Source organism: Crocuta crocuta, unplaced genomic scaffold (assembly GCF_008692635.1).
Source record: "Crocuta crocuta isolate KB4526 unplaced genomic scaffold, BGI_CrCroc_1.0 scaffold9, whole genome shotgun sequence".
Classification (NCBI taxonomy): domain Eukaryota; kingdom Metazoa; phylum Chordata; class Mammalia; order Carnivora; family Hyaenidae; genus Crocuta; species Crocuta crocuta.
Genome location: NW_027551567.1, coordinates 8,787,156 through 8,807,548, shown reverse-complemented (window position 1 = coordinate 8,807,548; position 20,393 = coordinate 8,787,156). Strand labels below are relative to the sequence as shown.

General features: G+C 36.7%; 1 long non-coding RNA gene across 1 annotated transcript in view; it reads left to right on the top strand.

Moving 5' to 3' along the window:
* The window catches only part of LOC144220101 (uncharacterized), a 101,394-nt gene extending 82,703 nt beyond the window's left edge, over positions 1 to 18,691 (top strand). Inside the window, exons 3-4 of the long non-coding RNA XR_013331621.1 lie at positions 8,873 to 8,948; positions 18,608 to 18,691. This is a non-coding gene — a long non-coding RNA (uncharacterized LOC144220101). The remainder of the gene's footprint in view (positions 1 to 8,872; positions 8,949 to 18,607) is intronic.
* Positions 18,692 to 20,393: the final 1,702 nt, after the last annotated feature.

Here is a 20,393-nt window from a genome sequence, read left to right as displayed (position 1 = left end):
AGTATCAAGAATTAATTTTATTGATTAATAATAATGAGTTATTAATAATTAATGATAATTATTATATTAACTATTATAAATATAAATTAATAATTAATAATTCAATTAAATTCATTGGCTATAAAATCATTAATTGAGCCTCCAAATGTATATCAATATGCAGCACAAAAGATCTCCGGTGAGTATTTAAATTCAACCTGCAAATTTGCTTAAACTTGTGAAATTAAATTATAGTAAACTAATTCATTCTATTACATAGAGATTTGCTTACAGTAGGCAAAATTTGGGGTTTAAATTTTACTTACTTTTATAACCACATTTACAGTTTATCTTGATTTATATGAGCATAAATAGTTTAAAGCCTTTTTAAAAAATATAAGCACTTTTTGAACTTAACTACAGACTACATTTCTAAAAGGTACAGAAAATTGAAATGATGACTTTGCTTTTCCTCAAAAAGTTAATGTTTATAACTGGAGATTCTATTTCTGTCCAAGGACCCTTAGGCAAAGTTTTTAAAGATCAAAAATACCATATTCAATCAACTCTAAATAAATACTACCCACTACATATTATAACATTTCCCAAAATATATATAACTATGACACATACATCTTATCAAGTGTCACATAGCCTTTCAAATAACATTTCTCAAGAATATTTAAGAAAGATTTAAAAAAATTATATAACAGAACAGACTAGAAACATAGAAAAAAACAGTCTTTAAAATTAGATGGTCTGGATTTCAGTTTTAAGTACTTACTAAAATTTGTCTCTAAGCACTTACTAGCTGGGTAAATTGAATGAGTTGCCTAACCTCCTTGTACCTTATCCATATTTTTATAATAGGGGAATTTATAGATCATATCTCAAAGGACTACTGTGATCATTCACTGAGATAATATGTGTAAATACATAGTGAAGCCCCTGACACATAACTGCTATAAAATGCTAACAATTATAAACTTCTTTCAAAAATTTCTTTTAAATAATGTCAAACATATACCAAGCTGTTTTTTTTAATACCAAACTCTAAAAAAATTGTTCATTTTAAGGAGATGGGATTGTAAATAATTTTAATTATCTTATGTAGTTTTTTATGCATCTGATTTTTCTATAAGAAACACCCATGTTTACTTCTTCTAGCAACTGTAAAGAAATTTATTAATTATAAATCATTTAGTTCATTAGCAAGTAGGCATGAATCAGTTCATTCAACCTATGGATTAAGTTCTGTGAAGTCTTAACTGAGTCTGTTTAAGTGTGCCAAAATCAGTGGTCTTTCGGTTTGACAACCAATGATTAGACAGAGGACACTCAGGAATCAATTAGTGAGTATAAGATATATACATATATACTCAGGCAAAAATGAAGAGTGTCATCCAGTAAAAATTAACAGTTAACTCTCCAGAAATGAAAAGTTCTCATTTTTAGCATTTGCTCATTGCTGTGGTATAAATATACCCACCATGGCTGATCTCAAGCTATCACATGATGTCACTGAACACAAATTTGGGAAATATGTGGAGTAGTACACTACTGTATAGTATTTCCACCAAATAGTTTTAATATATGTAAATAAGCTCAAAAGGATAAGTAATAATAAAGTGCAGAAAAATAACTAAAAATTGATGAGGTTTGAGTATGTATTACCTTTGTTTTTAATATATTTAAGTTCGACTTTATGTAATATAATTTTTAATCATGGTTGTGTTTAATAACTGACTCAGAAAACTCCTGAAAATTTAATTATCTTTCTTATCAGCTGATATGAGTTGACCTCAACAAGCCATTAAGAGTATCTTTAAAATATGTTAGTCTATCCACGTACTTTTATCTTTAAATGTGAATACTTTTCAAAAAGTGTTTTCTATTAGCTAAGAAACAATTTTCATACATACAGAAATGAGACTCATTGTGCTATTTAACAGTATGAGATTTGCTGATTGACATACTGATTGAAGAAGTACTTGTCATTTCCTCTGAATTATGGCTCTTTTATATAAAATGCTAGCTAACCACTCTGAACTGTGCATCTTTTAAAATTTGACTCATAAATACTTCTTGGGGTGACTCAAGAAGTTTATGACTATTTTTAATTAAAATTTGTATTTCTAGATAATTATAGATTTATGTACCATTGTAAGAAAAAAGAATCCAGAGAATCATATAGCCTGTACCCCCATTTGTCTCAATGATATCATCTTGCAATATTCTAGAACAATCCCACAACCAGGATAAGGCATTTATACAATCAGGAGACATATTTTTATTACAAGATTCCCTTCTGTTGCCCTTTTATAGTCACATACACATCCATGTTATACCATCCCTCCCCCCAACCCCTAGAAACTGCTGATCTGTCCTCCGTTTCTGTAATTTTGTCATTTCTATAATGTTATATAAATGGAATAATACAGTGTGTAAATTTTTATGTTGCTTTTCTTTTTCACATAGCATCACCATTCCCTAGAGGTCTGTCTAATTTTCTGTATGCATCAATAGTTCATTCTTTCTTATAGCTGAGCAGTATTCCATAGTGTGCAGGTACCATAGTTTGTTTGCACATTTACCCTTTGAAGGATGCCTGGGTTGTTACAAGTTCTTAGCCATTATGAATAAAAGGTCTATGAACATTCATGTGTAGGGTTTTTTGTGAGCGTAAATTTTATTTTTCTGGGAAAAAAGTCCAGGAGTGCCATTGCTGGGCCATATGGCTGTGCATGAATTATTTTTGTTTTTTGTTTTGCTTTGTTTTGTTTTATTAACAGCAGGCAAAAGTTTATTAGGTTATAAGATTAGAAAGGAAGAATAGTAGCAAAGCTCACTTTACAGAGAGGGGACGTTTGAAAGTGAATACAATACCTCTCATAGTTTTTAAAGAAATTGCCAAACTATTTCCATAGTGACTGTATCATTTTGCATTCTCACCAGAAATTATAAGCGGTCCAGTTTCTTCACATCCTTGCCACCATTTGATGTTCTCACTACATTTTACTTTGGACACTGTGATTTGGATTTGTAATTTCCTACAAGCTAATGATGTTGAACCTCTTTTTATATACTCCTTTGCTATCTGTATATCTTCTTTGGTGAAATGCCTTTCCATGCCTTGAGTGCCATTTTCTAACTGGCTTGTTGGCATTTTTTTAGTATCTGTATTTTGAAAGTTCTATTTTATATTAGAGATGCTAATTCTTTGTCAGGCATATGCTTTGAAAATATTTTATTCCAGCCTCTGGAATTAACAGGGATTTTCACAGAGCAAACATATTTAATTTTGATCAAATCCAATTTCTTAATTTTTTCTCTTATGAATCATTTTTGAAGGAACGTTTGAGATTGGTTTATATATAGATCAGAGGTTTTTTCTTGTATGTTCTTTTTCTAAGAGTTTTATATTTTTTAATTTGCTTTTAAGTCTAAGATTCATCTTGAGTTAAATTTTGTAAATGTGTGAAACTTAGATTAATATATACTACTTGGCTAAGTTTATCCCTAAGTATTTTATTCTTTTCAATGCTACTATAAATTAGATTATTTTTTTGTTTATTCATTTTGTCTTTATTTATATGTTTGTTTACTTATGTTTTAAATTTTTATTTAAATTCATTAATTAACTATAGGGTATTATAGTTTCAGATGTAGAATTTAATGATTCATCACTTACCAGTGCTCATCACAAGTGCTGTCCTTAATACTCACCACCTGTTTAACCCAACCCCTGCCTACCTTCCCTCTGGTACCCTCAGTTTGTTCTCTATAGTTAAGAGTTCATTTTATTGTTCATCTCTCTCTTTTACCTCCCTATGTTAACTTGTTTTATTTCTTAATTTCCACATATGAATGAAATCATATGGTACTTGTCTCTTTCTGAGTTATTTCACTTAGCATAGTAGTCTTTAGCTACATCCACATCTTTACACATGGCAAGATTTCACTCTTTTTGTTGGCTTAGTAGCATTCCATTGTGTATTGTTTAATTTATTTTTGAGAGAGAGATAGAGACAGCATGAGCAGGGGAGGGTCAGAGAGAGAGGGAGTCACAGAATCCGAAGACAGGCTCCAGGCTCTGAGCTGGCTGTCAGCACAGATCCCGACACGGGGCTCAAACCAACTAACTATGAGATCATGACCTGAGCGGAAGTCGGACACTCAACTGACTGAGCCACCCAGGCACCCCAGCATTCCATTGTATATATATCACTTCTTTTTTATCCATTCATTAGTCTGTGGTCATTTAAGCTCTTTCCATAGTTTAACTATTGTTGAGAATGCTGCTATAAATATTGGGGTGATGTATCCCTTCAAATCAGTATTTTTATATGCTTTGGATAAATACCTAATAGTGCAATTGCTGGGTGGTAGGGTACTTCTATTTTTAACTTTCTGAGGAACCTCCATATAATTTTCCAGAGTGGCTGCACCAATTTGCATTTCCACCAACAGCTTAAGAGAGTTCGGCTTTCTCTGCATCCTCGCCAACATCTGTTGTTTCCTGTGTTGTTAATTTTAGCCATTCTGACAGGTGTGAAGGAATAGCTCCTTGAAGTTTGATTTATAATTTCCTTTTTAGATAACTCATTGTATTACTGTATAAAAATAGAATTGATTTTTGTATTTTCATTTTGTGTTCTACAACTTAACCTAACTGGTTTATCATTTCTAACTTTTTGTGTGTGTGGAGCATCTAGGGTTTGCTGTGTATAATATCATGTACTCTTCAAGCAGAGACAATTTTACTTTTTTCTTATTTTGGTGCCTTTTATTTCTCTTGATTGCCTCATTGCTCTGCCTAGTATGTCCAGGACTATGTTCAGTAGAAGTGGTGAGACTGGGCAGCCTTGTCTTATTCCTCATCTTAAAGGGAAAGCTTTCAGGTTTTTACTGTTGAGTATGATGTGAACTCTGGGTTGTTATATATAGCTTTTATTATATTGAGGTACATTCTTTCTATACCTAATTCACTGAGAATTCTTACTATGAAGGGCTGCTGAATCTTGTCAAATGCTCTTTGTGTATCAATTGAGATGATCATATGATTTTCTCATTAATTACATTAAGGCAGTATATCATGTTTATTGATTTGTCTATGTCAAGCTATCTTCACATCCCGGGGATAAATTCCGTTTAATCACTGTGTATGATCCTTTTAATATGCTGTTGAAAACAACTTGCTAATATTTTGTTGAGGATTTTTACATCTATGTTCCTAAGGGGTGTTGGACTGTAACTTTCTTTTCTTGTGTCCTTGTCTGGCTTTGGTATTTGGCACTGTAAGATAATGCTTATAAAAAGAGTTTGGGAGTGTTTCTTCCTCTTCAATTTTTTGGAAGCATTTAAGAAGGATTGGTGTTAATTCTCCTTTAAATATTTGGTAAAACTCACCAGTGAAGTTATCATGCTGTAGGCTGTCTTTCTTTAGGAGGTTTTAGATTACTGACTCACCCTCTTTACTTGGTTTTGGTCTGTTCAAGTTTTCTATTTCTTTGTTATTCCGTCTTGATAGAGTGTATGTTTCTAGGAATTTCTACATTTCTTATAGATTACCCAATGTGTGGGTGTATGACTATTTGTAACAGTCTCTTATTTTTTTTCCGTATGACATCAATTGTAATGTCTTCCCTTTCATTTCTGTTTTTATTTATTTGAGTCTTCTCTTTCAATCTTTGTCTAACTAAGGGTTTGTCAATTTTGATTATCTTTCCAGAAAGCCAACTCTTGCTTTCATTGATTTTTTTTCTTTCCTTTTCTTTCAGCCTGTAGTTTGTTTATTTCTGCCTTAAGCTTTATTATTGTCTTGTTCCTGCTAACTTTGGACTTAATTTGTTATTCCCTTTCTAGTTTCTTGACATGTAATATTACGTTGTTTATTTGAGATCTATTTTTCTTCTTCAATATAAGCATTTATCACTTTCCTCTTAATATTGTTTTCGCTGCATCGCATAAGTTGCTGTTATACTGTGTTATCATTTCCATTTGTCTCAAGCTGTTTTCTGATTTTTCGTGAGATTTCATCTTTGACCCAATGGTTGTTCAGGAGTGTATCATTTAACTTCCACATGGTTTTGAATTTTCCAACTTTCCTTATGTTACTAATTTCTAGTTCTGTATCATTATGGTTAGAAAAGACTTGAGGGGTGGCTCAGTCAGTTAAGGGTCTGACTCTTGATTTTGCCTCAGGTCCTGATTTCACAGTATGTGAGTTTAAGCTTCACATCAGGTTCTGTGCTGACAGTGCAGAGCCTGCCTGGGATTCTCTGTCTCCCTTTCTGCCCCTTCCTTGCTTGCACTCTGTCTCTCAAAATAAATATTAAAGAAAAAAAGAAAAGATACTTGATATGATTGAATCTTCTAAATGTATTATAATTTGTTTTGTGGCCTAACATGTGATCTATCCCAGAAAATGTTCCATGTGCACTTGAGAAGAATCTTCATTATGCTGCTGTTTTTATGGAAAATTCTATATGTGCCTGTTAGATCCATTTGATCTATAGTCTGCTATTTCCTTGTTGAATTTCTCAATGTTCTCTTCATTGTTGAAAGTGACATATGAAATGTTCTATTATTGCGTTCCTATTTATTTTCCCCTTCAGTTCTATTAATATTTGCTTGATATATTTAGCTACTCTGTTGTGGGGTACATATATATATATTTATCAGTTTTATATCTTCCTGATTATTTGAGCATTTTATCATTATGTATAGTACTCCTTAGTCTCTTGTGACCATTTTTTATTTAGTTTGTTTTGTCTGATGTAAGTATCATCACTCCTGCTCTCTTTTGTTTACTCTTTGCATGGGATACATTTTTCCCTCCCTTTACTTTCAGACTTAATCTAAAATAAATCTCTGTAGACAGCATATAGTTGGGTTTTTTTTGTCTATTCAGCCACTATTTGTTTAAAGTAATTATTGAAAAGGGAACTGTGCATTGCCATTTTGTTAATTATTTTGTCTTTTTTGTTTCCTCTTTTCCTGTTTTTGCTATCTTCCTTTGTGTTTTATTAATTTTTGTTGTGATATTCTGTGATTCTTTTCTCTATTTCTCATATGTATCTCATATATGATATATATGAAGTACATATATATCAAATGTCATATATCATACATATCTCGGTATATGTGATTACCGTGAGGCTTAAAAGCATCTTGAATTTTTTTATTTCAAATTTTTTCTTTCAGCACTTTGAGTATATCATCCTATTTTCTTCTGGACTACAAGTTTTGTGTTGAAAATTTGCTAATAGGAAGCTCCTTTATATGTGATGAGCCAATTTTCTCCTGCTGTTTTCAATTTTTTCTCTATTTTTAAAAATGTTTTTATTTATTTCTGAGAGAGAGGAAGAGGCAGCATGAGCAGGGGAGCGTCAGAGAGTGAGGGAGACACAGAATCTGAAGTAGGCTCCAGGCTCTGAGCTAGCTTTCAGCACAGAGCCTGACGCGGGGCTGGAACCCACAAACCATGATATCATGACCTGAGCCGAAGTTGGATGCTTAACCGACTGAGTTCCCCAAATATTTTTTCTTTAACTTAAATAATTTTATTATCTGTCTTGGTGCAAACTGCTTTAAATTTCTCATATTTGGAGTTTCTTGGGCTCTTTGAATCTGGATGGCATTTCCTTCCCCAGATTTGAGAAGTGTTTGGCCACTATTTCCTTAAATGACCTTTCCACTCCTTTATCTCTCTCTTCCTCTGAGATTCCTATGCTACCTATATTCTTTTAGTTCACTTGATGATTTCCCACAAGTCACTTAGGTTTTAGCACTCTTATTTTTTCCTCTTTGTTCTCTGACTGGATAATTTCAATGACCTACCTTCAAGTTTGCTGATTCCTTTGCTTCATCAAGTCTTCTATGTAACTCCATTGAATGAAAAAAATTCTAGTTATTGTATTCTTCAGCTTCATACTTTCTCTTTTATTGTTTTGTATGGTTTCTAATTTTTTGTTAGTATTCTCATTTTGTTCACATATTCTTTTCCTTACCTTGTATAGTTGTCTGCCTGTTCATTCTTGCAGCTCACTGAGGTCCTTTAAGACAATTGTTTTTAATTCTTTGTCATATACTTCATAGATCTCCGTTCCTTTTGTGTTTGTTCCTGGGGATTTACTATTTTTACTTGTTAATATTGTATTTTCTTGATTCTCTGTGTTTCTTATAACTTTGAGTTCTTGTTTGCACATTTGAAGAAGCAGGAACCTTTTCTAATTTTGAGGACTGGCTTCCGCAAGGAAAAACCTTAACCAGTCAGCCTGGCTAGATTCTGGGAACCTCACAAGCCTTATTATGGATGTGAACATTCTATTCCTCTCCCTGGTTTCTGGGAGAGAAGTTTTAGGGTTTTACATCTTCTCCTAGTCTTGCTGAACCATGTTGGACACTGAGAGCTATCCTTCTTTTTTTTTTTCCCGTGGGCAGTACACTGAGATACTGGGATATTGGGCACAAGTACTACTTCTGTCCCCCTCTCCTGAAGAAGTCTCATGGTTATGCGCCGCATTCCAGTCCCACAGATCTGATCCAGCTGCTGAGAACTGCACGGTCTTCTGAGATTCATGCCTTCTGTTGAAAAATGCGTCATCTGCTGAGATTTACAGAGGCTGCTGAGATCTGCACTGTCTGCTGATTTCCTTGCCAGCTGCCAACGATTGCGCTGGCTGCTGGGTGCTGAGCTGGCTGCTGAGGGCCACACCAGCTGCTGAGAGCCACCCATGCCTCTTCTTTGTTCTTAGCTGTTCCTAGGCATTCTAGCTATGCCAAATTCCTCAACACTCTGGGTGAAGCAAGACGGGAGAAAATTTCTCAGGCAACATTCCAAAAGGCTGGCTATGTTGGATGCACCTTTCACTGTCTCTTTTGCCTGCAGGAGAAGTCACTGGAAAATGGGATTTTTCTTGATGCTTAACTCTGCCAACTTGGAGGAGAGGGAACCACAGGTAAAGGTAAATTGCTCTTCTTACTTGTTTCAATGCAGCTGTTCTCAGTCTTGTGCTTTTCTCGGGTACTGCAACTTCTTAACTAGATTCTAGGAATTTTGTAAAGGTATTCTGGCCCATACATGGCTGTTATGTCACTGTCTCTTTGAGGGGATGGCAAGGGCCAGGATTTCCTTTTCTGCCACCTTGTTGACACCAGTCCCTCTCCTCAAAACTTCTTGAGATATATTCTTGTCAAGACCCTTGTCCCACTTAAATCTGAAATGTCATCCTTTTTTACCTCAGAGTTCCTGGTCAAATAAATGTAAATACTGTTCTCAGCAGTATTTCCTCATAGTGCTCTTTCCAGTCACTGAGTATATTGGGGGGCCCTCTGGACTTAGGATATCCAGCACATTCTGATTGTCTCATCTGCTTACAAGGTGGAGCCTTAGGAGCCCTTCCCAAATTTGTCAGGTGACTCACTCAGAGTGGGGAAGCCCTTCTTGTAGAAATGAAAGCTTGTTGGGAATTTCTGTTTCCTAGATCTTAAATCTGTCAGAAGCCCTCTTTGTCTCTCTTCTGCTTTTCCCACACAGCTTCTCTTCCTATGCAGGTTTTTATACTACATTGGGTTGGCCTTGCTTGCTCACTCTCTGAGGCTCATAGAAATATCTTGTCAGCAACTTTTGTGATAGATAGTATTTCTTTGCTCCTAGTTGGCCTATCTCTTTTTACGAAGAGACTGGGAAGGTTCATGGTCAGCACTACTTCACCATCATTCCTGCCTTCCACATATTGCTTTTTAAAATAACAATATTAAGTATTTAAAAGCAGCATAAAACATATATGATTAAATAGCACAATACAAAAGTACAATTTGTTCCATCAAAAAACTTCTCTGGAAAAGAGCTGCACAGATCCGACTAGAAGTTGTGAAATTTTAAGCAAAAAAGTGAAGCAATATGAAGATGGATGGTGTCAGAGGCCAGAAAGTTATTAATTCCAAAGGAAAGACTGGGAGATTCTACCTAACACAGAAAATTTATAATTGATTTTGTGTCAGAAGCAATAAGATAGTAATCTGATAGAAGTCTGATGAATTAAAGACAGCCAGAAATAATGTGGGCATAATAGGCAGAGCCCTATAATAGTAGGTCTTTATAAACTGAAATTCAGAATGCTGAAAATAATCTATGGGTGTCAAAATACTCTACCCGAAAGACCTTGCCTAAGGATGTCACCCATGTGTTGATTCTCTTTAGTCCTAAATACTTGTCACATCATTCAGATTATTGTACCACTTCACTGAGTGTTCACACTAATTGGCAGTCTCCCTATTTTATAGTCTGTTACATCCTGCAGTATTACATATATTTCTAAAATGGGAGCATCCACATGGAGTTAGCATTACAACTGATTATAAAAAATTTTGATTTATTGTGCCAAATGATGTATTGATTATTCTTCATTGTTTCCTTATTCCTCAGTAATTTATATCAAATTGGAAAAGCCCATGAGATTATTTATGTTTTTGTTTGTTTGTTTTGTTGTTGTTGTTGTTTTATTTCTAGGAGAGAGAGAGACAGACAGAGTGAGCAGGGGAGGGTCAGAGAGAGAGGGAGTCACAGACTGAAACAGGCTCCAGGCTCTGAGCTGGCAGTCAGCACAGATCCCGACGCGGGGCTCGAACCCGCGAACCGAGAGATCATGACCTAAGCGAAAGTCGGACGCCTAACCGACTAAGCCACCCAGGCGCCCCATGAGATTATTTATGATTATTATGTATGTATGGAGGAAATACTATAAACTATACCTCTTCCCAACTTTATGTTTAGTGATATCACATTGGTAACTTGAACTCAGCCATAGTGGTACTATTTATACCCCAAAACCCAGCAAATGCCACAGACAGGTTCCTTCCTTCCTTTCTCCCCTGACCTACCTTCCTTCCCTCCTTCCTTCCTTCCTTCCTCTCTCCCTCCTTTCCTTTCTTTCTTCTTTCTCACTTTCTTCTCTTTCTTCTCTTTCTCTCTGTTTCTCCCTCTCTCCCTTCCTTCTTTCCTTCCCTCCTCCCTCCCTTCCTTCCCTCCTTCCTTCCTTTGTTCCTTCCTTCCTTCCTTCCTACTTTCCTTCTTGTGCTGGCAATCTAGTTGTTAAATATTTACTAACAAATCACTAGTGGTTATTAGTGAGGACCAAGAGTATCAGATAGCAAATGACAGCAATTAATTGCCAAAGACAAGGTTGACTGATTTACTATAAATAACAAAAGGGATATAACAGTAATAAGAATTTCTTGGTTTTCAGGGATTTTTGACAGTGGCTAATTGATCCTGGTGTCCTTAGAAACAACATAAATGGTCATTCAACTAGAGCATTGTATGATCTGTGTAACAGAGAAACAAAACAAAACACTCTGTATCAGGTAGTGAAGAAAATGACTTGAGCTTAACAATGGAGACTCACAGCCATATAAATTTTTGGACCCAGAGCTTTTTGATTGAAGGGGAAATTGAGTTCCTTTGAGGAAAAACCCTGCACTATCATTGCCAGTACATATAGTAAATATTTCAGACCTTGTCCAAAGAGACCCAAGACCACAATAGAGTGACAGTGAACTAAGAAAAAGGAAATACTCAGATCCTTTAGCTCATACCACACATTAGTTCTGAATCTTTGACAGTCCACAAAATTTTACACTAGGCCTTTTTATTAACTTCATTATGTTGATTGGATCCTATGAATAGGAAGCACAAGTACTTTATATGCCTTAATAAAACATATCCAAACTACACAGTGGGAAATAAGCTGCACAAAAGTTTTGGGGCTCTCCAACTCAATAGCATTTCTAGTGTTGTGGGTGGGAGAGTATATGTCTGGAATATGTTGAAATATTCCTCCAAAGTGAAAATCAAATTGGTGTACTTCACACAATCTACCTTGAAATAAGAAGTATGATGCTTGATATGTTTTTGTGGATTTTGGAGGAAACTTATGCCACATTCAACACTGCTACCTCAATGAATCAACAGACTTATCTGTAAGACTACCAGTTTCCACAGAGTAGAACAAAAGAAAGCTTTGCAGGAAGTTAAGGCTTTAGTAAAAGTTGCTCAAATACTTGGCTTTTTGATCCTGCCAATCCAAGGATACTCAGAATGTTCATAGCTGTGGGTATGGTGAATGAAATCTCTGTCATCACCTAAAGGAGAATCACAGCACAAACCTCTAGAATTTTGGAGCAATTCAGTGCATTTCCCTTAGATAACTAATCTCATTTTGGGGAACAGTTTCTGGCTTGCTATTAGGACTTGGAAAAGGCTCAGCTCAGCATGGGATCTGAGATTGCTGTTACTAACTAAGTGTTGTCTGCCTCACTTAGCTATAATTTGGGTATGTTGTAGCAATCCATCATCAAGTGGAAGTGGTATATTGGACATTGAGCTCAATCAGGTCCAAAAAGTATAAGTTGTGTCAGGAGACTCAGATTCTTTTGACACTGATTCATCTTCTATCACCGTCTCTCTTTCAGACTGTACCTATGATCTATTGCTGTGTTCCTGACAACTGGTTAACTTAAGAAAACAAAAACAGTATCTTGAGTCCAGTGAACAACTGAGTCTATGCAATATGCTATTATAATCTAAAAGGGGAAAGCCATAGCATTACATCCCCACTCAGAGGTGATTCTAAAGGACATTGGTTAAAGAAAATCTTACCAATGGGCATAACCTCAAGCAGAAATTTGGTTGTCCACTTTACCTGGAGTGAGAGATGGTCAGAAATATGGATCTACAGAGATCTATCACCAGTTGTTAATGCTTGGATGGATGGGTGGTGACTCAGAAGGAATAGGATTGGAAGACTGGTTACAAGGAATTCTGGGTATGAGGTCAGTGGATGGACTTTTCCAAATGAGTACAGATTATGAATATAGATGTGTCTAATGTGAATATGAATCAAAAGGATCCACAACAGAGGATAATCTTAATTATCATGTGGGTAAACTAACAGATTCTATGGATATGTCACTTTCTTTCCAGTTCTTGGTTAAAGAGTCCATGGAAGGAAAAAAGTAGCCATGGAGATAGGAGTAAAGGCTAAACATGGGTTCAACAATGTGGGATTCTCCTTACCAAGCCTGACCTGACTAACATTGCTGCTCAGTGCCCAACCTATTAATAGCAGGGACCAACATGGAGCCTCTGTTATGGCACCATTCCTCAGAGTGACCAGCTAGCTACCTAGTTAATTACATTATGGATGTGAATTTATCTTCCTTGCCTATAATACTTGCATCAGCGCAGTCATCCATAGACTCACAGATCACCTTAATCACTCTTATGGGAGTCTCCATAGCACTGTTCCTGATCAAGAAAACTGCACAACAAAAAAAAGTCCAGCAGTGGGTTCATGACTATGAAACTAACTGGTCTTATCACATACCTCATTACCCAGAAGTTGCTGGAATAACTGAAAGGTGGAATAGTTCTACCTCTCTGCTGACTTACCCAGTATCCCCTTCTGCACTAATAGTTTTGAAATTTCCATGAATAAAGGATAGCAAGTAGAGATGAATTTGTTATGTCACTTGGAGTCAAGTAATTATTACTTCCAATATAGGTTTTGTAACCTCTTCCTCAATATATTTTAAATTCTATTTGTAGATTCCTGTCCTCTTTTGCTCACAAACACTCAAAACTGGTTTTAATCTTTTTGCATGTGTTTTAGCTTCATTCTTTTGGCTATCTCTACTGAAATCTGTAGCAGTACAATAGTGCCACAGATCAGTTGACAGCTTTCTGTAGAAATTTCATGTTTGGCAGGCTTTCACCTAGAAAAGCCTAGAGGACATTTGTCATCTACCAAGTGAGGTCCTCATAGCTTCTCTTCTCCCACATTCAGAAATAACTTACTGTGAACTTGTACCCTCCTACAGTCCATGATTTCAATAAGATTCTCACCCTACTTCCCCAAGGGTTGTTGCTAATCTTAAAACTGTATTAACATTTTTCACATTTAATTTTTTCTGTTACTCAAGTTATTTTTAAATATTTGTTTATACCCTGTGTTCACATCTCTAAGGACTCGCCATGGGAACATCTGTGATTCATGTACTTGAATGGATTTGGGGGAAAACTGAGCCAAGTAAAGGGAATCATATTTATCTGTCATGTTAAGAATGAAGGTACTTATGTGTTATTATTTTTATCCATTTTTGTATTTTTAAAGTAGAGCTTACTGGGTATCACATATTAAAACAAAACAAAACAAAGCACTTTACTGAGGAATGCTTTATTTCTTGCAAAAGGCTTATGATCTTTTGATATAAAAATTTTAACAGTCAAGACTTTTTTCCATTTAAATGTGTTAAAATATTTTTTCATAACATCAAAATCCAGTGGCCTAGTATTGATTTCATATGAAAATAAAACACAGCCATGATAACTTTTTATTGTAAAGGCTAGACATTTCCTATATTTAATATTTTAAACATGCATTTCATTTTTGTTAAATTTTTAAAAGGCATATATAGCTAATCACTGTGCTTATGAGAAGCGCATAAATAAATCCCACAGATTTATTGCTATGCTAATTTTAGTTTAGTTTTATATATAAATCAAGCCTGTACTCTGGGTTTTTATCTAGTTTCGAATGATAAACATTATAGGAAATATTAGTGTTAAGCTGGCCTGCATTGCCAAATCTTGGTGACTGATTGGATACATGCATTATTCGAACTCGAACACTTAGAGTACTCGAACCTTAGAGTAAAGGAAAGCTTTAACCTGAGGATGACAGAATAACAGGTGTACACTGGGAAATGCCCAGACCAACTGGGACATAAGTTTACTGTAGAAAGAGGGGTAAACGACCCATGAATGTTAAGGATGAAGTCTGGAATTATTTATGCTAATAGACTTGTGTATCTGTCCCAACACTTCTCTGATTTTGTTGGGTATAGAGAAAATTCCTTTCTTTTGACTACACACTTGAGTCTCCATAATGTTCCTGTCACTGAATTGATAAACAATAAAGACAGTGAAGGAAACATTTCATATCCAGGGGTCATTTGAACTATTTTCCCCGGGCCTTGACAGGGGGAAATTTAGAGCCTGTGGCAAGGAAAGCGCTTCTCTAAGAGAATTTGTTTGCACCAGGATTAGTTTAGACCTTCTACTCTGGAAGCACTTATGCTTCATCTATGAGTTATCTTTTTAAAGTGGTGTAGATCAAGTCAGGAAGAGTCCAAGCAGACTATTGCACCCTCTCTCCTTCCCCTGTCCCAACTTAACATCCTTAACCCATCATTACAAGCATTTCGTGGTAACTTCTCACCTTGCTCGCCCCTTCCTTGCTTCATATACTTGATGAATAAACACATGACCAACTGAATTTCTCTTTTCACCTGTCCCTCACCCACAAAGTGAGAAGGACTAAAGAAAATGACACAAACCATGCTGCTTTTCAGTTCATGGTGACAAACCTCAAATGAGCTCATAGAGCTGCCCAGAAATCATTATTATCTTAGTCTGTTCTTCTCCAACTCTATTCAGTATCACAGACTTTTCTCATTACACTTTCAGCATGTTCTGCCCCTCATTCAGTATTTGCTAATGATCTTGCTTCCTAAACTACTGTGCAATCAGAGACAGTCAGAAAAGGGCTTCCATAAACTTCTACACCACGTCCACCCATCTAATATTCTGTACCCCCTAATGTTGCCTTCCTTCTTCAACGTGTAGATAACGCGTCCATGTTTTCCCCGTGAATACTTGATCCCCTCTCCTATTACATATTCAAGACATTTTTGTTGAAGACCAAGCTCTGTGCTAGGGAGCTAAAATATGTAATGTAAAGACAGAGTCTGGATACAAAGAAATAAGATAATTTATTACTTTGCTTGGCAAAGGAGGCTGCAGTCAATAAGGTTTCAAAAAACTGCAAGCCCTCCCTGAGAAAGCGGCTGGGGGTTTTATAGAGAAATACAGGATCTAACCAGTTGTGAGAGGAATTGCTTATGTGCTGCAGTCTTCCTTTCTCACGTGATCTCATGGTACCTGGTTCCTGAAACAAAAGGGAGGGGAGGTTTATGGAAGGAGGAAAAAAGTTACCTTAAAATTGAGTTTCACTGAAATATTAGTGCAGCAATTTTGGTTTTTGTTCAAGTTTATGCTTTTAAGCCATTTCAGTATCTCTGTAGCAATTCTCATCAACTTTGTCCATTTTTCTCTAAACGAAGCTCTTCCTCAACTGTGCTATTATTTATTGAATCTCAAAAACCAAGATTTTCTTGACTTCATTTACCCCTCCAGCAACTGTCATAATCTATATGTAATTATTGTAGTTTATACTTAGGAAAATAATCTGGAAAATTATATGACCAAACTTTTAAAAGGGACATCTAAGGTAATGGAATTATCAGATAATTAATTTCTTAATCATATGTGATCTTAATCATATGTGACTATAAGTTTTAGTGTCTTTCAGTTATGTTTTTGTGTGTGTACACATGATAGTTATGTAACCATGAAATGGAAAATATATGTCCCATTATGCTTTGAAATATAAATACACTTAAGGAATATCATTTACAAATGCTGAGATGAGAGTTCTTTCAATTAACAGATTCATAAAGGTAGTGCCTTAATGGGATGACTCTGCATCAGATGGGAGCCACCAAATGTGGGGGATGATCCAGTGGAAGCTGGTGGCATGGGGGGGTGAAGGTATTCACCTGAGGCAGAACACAGGAGATGGAGATTTACAAAATTCACACCAAAGGAGCAGTGGACAGGACAGCAGAGGAGAGGCTGTCTGTAAGGACACAGTTGGAAGGGGCTGCTTTTAAGGAGAGAAGATGAGGAAGTATCTTGACCTATGGAATTTCCCCCGTTTTTGGTAACTGTGCCTGGTTGTAAGTAGCCCATTGGTCATTTAGGGCCAGTGGATATTCTGAGGTGGGTCACCTGATGGGCCTGACTGTATTCAGCCAGGTGGTCACTGTGGCCCTTTCCATTCCATTGCTCAACCCTACTTGCCTGAAAGTGATTTCCACGATAAATTTATACTCTGTCAGGTTATTATTAGCTAAATGACCTAGGCAGGAAGGATCATTTTTATGAAATTAAGATGACCAAAAATAATAGGACACCAGTACCTCCACGAATGAGAGCAGTTCTTAAGGAAAACAGAATTTGTCATCCCAAAATATGCCTCTTTGACATAAGGATTATTTTAGGCAAAGTATTTTTCAGAAAGAGCAAACCTAGGAGAAGCTCTGAAAACTAAGCAGAAGTTCCCTGTGGTATCTAAATAGAGGATCTGTCTAATTGGATGGAGACCCCAAATGTGGGGTGATGATCTCGTGGAAGCCAGTGCCACAGGAGGTGAAAGGATTCACCTGAGGCAGAACTAAGGAGCTAGTTTACTGAATACACCACAAGGGAGAAGTAGGCAGGACTGCAAAGGGGAAGCTGTCTGCAAGGAGGCAGTGGATGGGGGCTGTATTTAAAGGGGGGAGATGAAGAGGTAGTCACATCTGGATCACATCTCTGGTAGTCACATCTGGTAGTCACATCTCTGGAATGTTCCCTTTTTTTGGTAACTGTGCCTCATTTGAAGTAGCCCATTGGACATTTAGGGCCTATGGATATTTTGAGGTGGGTCCCCTGTTGGGCCTTTCTGTATTCAGCCAGGTGGCTCCTGCGGGCCCTTTCCACATTCCATCACTAATCCAGTTTGCCTCAAAGTGGCCTCTACATTACCCTTTTGTAAGAGACACTTACATTTAGAAGGGAAATCTGAGAGTGTCTCTCTCTACCGGGAAGAAGAGGATGACTAAATTCTCCAGAAAGTGTTATCATTGGAGAAGGTAGAAACTTAAATCTTAACAGCCATACCCTGGTTTACTGTGCTTTGCCTAAAAATGTCCCAGAACTGGCTTCCCATCCCCCAATATGTTCTTTTTGGCTTTAGCTGGAGATAGTATTTAAGGTGGTGGCTTGGTCCATTTTGAAGAGTTACTCAGCTTCTCTGGGATTCTCCCATGTATACAGGAGTAAAGGGATGCAGGAAGAGACACCCCAAAATGTGCCACATTAGCATAAAGATTATTTCACATTTAAAGTAATGAAAACCAGGGCGGTTGGGGGGTCTCTGTCAGTAAAGCATCTGACTCTTAATTTTTGGCTCTGGTCAAGATCTGAAGGTTTGTGAGATGGAGCCCCATGTTAGGTTCTGCACTGATAATGCAGAGCCTGCTTGGGATATTCTCTCTCATTCTCTCTCTCTGTTCCTCCCCTAACTCTTTCTTAAAAAGAAATGTAATAAAAACCCACAAATGCAGGAAAGGTGCTCTCCCACCCCCATAACTGCCTAAATTTACATTGGAAAGGAGACCCTGCAATAGGAAGAGAAATATTAACAGAGGCCCCTTTACTGAAGGAACTTATCTGAATAATAGAACAATCTTGTTTTTCCAAACATCTCCTTTCACTTCCTTGCTAATAAGTTTTCTCTCTTTTTGTGTTCTCAGACTCCTACCCCTTTCCCTTTTTGTGTTCTCAGACCCTTACCCCTTTCCTTGAATTATATAGGTTCATGCTGCCTCATTGTTAATGTCATGTGTTTGAGGATTCACAGTATGTACGTGTATTAAATTTTATTTTTGTTATGCCCAGAGCGCGATCTCCCCCAAATCCCAAGACCACCAAGGAGTCTGAGTCACGTATGCAAAAGCAAAGGGCGTTTATTCGGGTTTAAGCTCGAGCTCAAGCTCGGGCTCCCAGACCTCACCAACGCAGTGGATCCGTGCTGAGCGCCCCTGACAATGGAGGGGTAAGGTTTTTATTTCAGACAGGGTGGGAAAGGGGTGATGGGCGGAAACTACAATATGATAGGACAGGGTGGCGGCGGAGGTCGTGCGGCGCAGAGGGATTCGTGAGTTTACAACTAGGTGGGCCCGAGAAGCGCCCTGAACGACCGGTACTTCCCAACCCCCAGTGATTGGTTTGGGCAGGGTGAATGGCGATTGTTTAAGCCTGCTGAGTCATGCCTCAGAAATTTGGGCCTCTTAATTTCTGGGGCCTCCTGAAGCCGGTCATGGTGCTGGTTTGATTCTTCAATTTTCTCCTATTAAAATTATGTCAATTTGATTCTAAGTTCAGCTAGAAGGACCAAAGGGCAGAGGAAGGTCTTCCTCCCCAACAGGAAGTATACATGTTACCAAATTTCTGTTTGTTTTTCTCCTGTTAATCCGTCTTTTATTGCATGGAGGTTTCAGCCAAAAACCTAGAAGGATAGAGGAAAAATTATTTTTCTGTCTCTATAATTCTGTGGAATAATAAGACAGGTTTCTTTGAAGAGTTAACATGGAAATTTTGCCTTTATTATTACAATATTATCATCAAAAGGAAATGGCTTGTTTGTTTTGCCCTGAAGGTCAATTATTTGTGATACCCTCCAGTACCATTTAATTTAAACTAGGCTTATAGTATAAGAAACTAACATTGTTCCAGACTTTACTAGCACTTGTTTCAATTAAAAATCTGTAACTACTATTTATTTTAAAATGCTGAAAAAGGTTAATAATCAAGTTAACTTCTTAAATTGCATTGTTTTTTGAAGGTTTGTGTCAATCCTTAATTGTTACTTCAAGTTCTCATGATGAATGAAAGTTGAATAGGCTTTATTAGACAGACACACATTTGAGACTTCCCTTGTCTAAACACATCAGGAACACTTATGACTTTGAATAGTAATCATGGATTTATGTTACCTTAACACTTTTAAGTGTTTACTTGATTTTTTATTTTGTATCCAGTCGAACCAGATGACAGTTGTCTACACATAATTCAAGTAACCAAAACATAAAAACGATTAGCTTTAGGGGCGCCTGGGTGGCTTAGTCGGTTAAGCGTCCGACTTTCGCTTAGGTCATGATCTCACGGTTCGTGGGTTCGAGCCCCGCGTCGGGCTCTGTGCTGACTGCCAGCTCAGAGCCTGGAGCCTGTTTCAGAGTCTGTGACTCCCTCTCTCTCTCTGACCCTCCCCTGCTCACGCTGTCTCTCTCTCTCCTAGAAATAAATAAAACATTAAAAAAAAAAAAACACGATTAGCTTTATTCACATCAAAATAGAATATGGAGCCCTGTCCAGAGAAAAATTTGATGACTGAAACCTACACAACCATGACCTGTATATTCCGAACAGAGAAACTCATGAGAATAGGAAAAATAAGTTTTCATGCAATCTTGTTCTCACAACTGCATGTAAATGTAAATTTACCTGAAAATTAAGCTGAAATATATTAAGAAGATATATGGTATTGTACTATTGGAGACAATTTACATTATTATTTCACATAAAAAATGAGGACATAATTTTAAACTATTTTTATGCTCCAAATATGATCTACTAATAAAATGACTTGTACATCTGAGGAGTATTACTACTAAATAATTGCTAT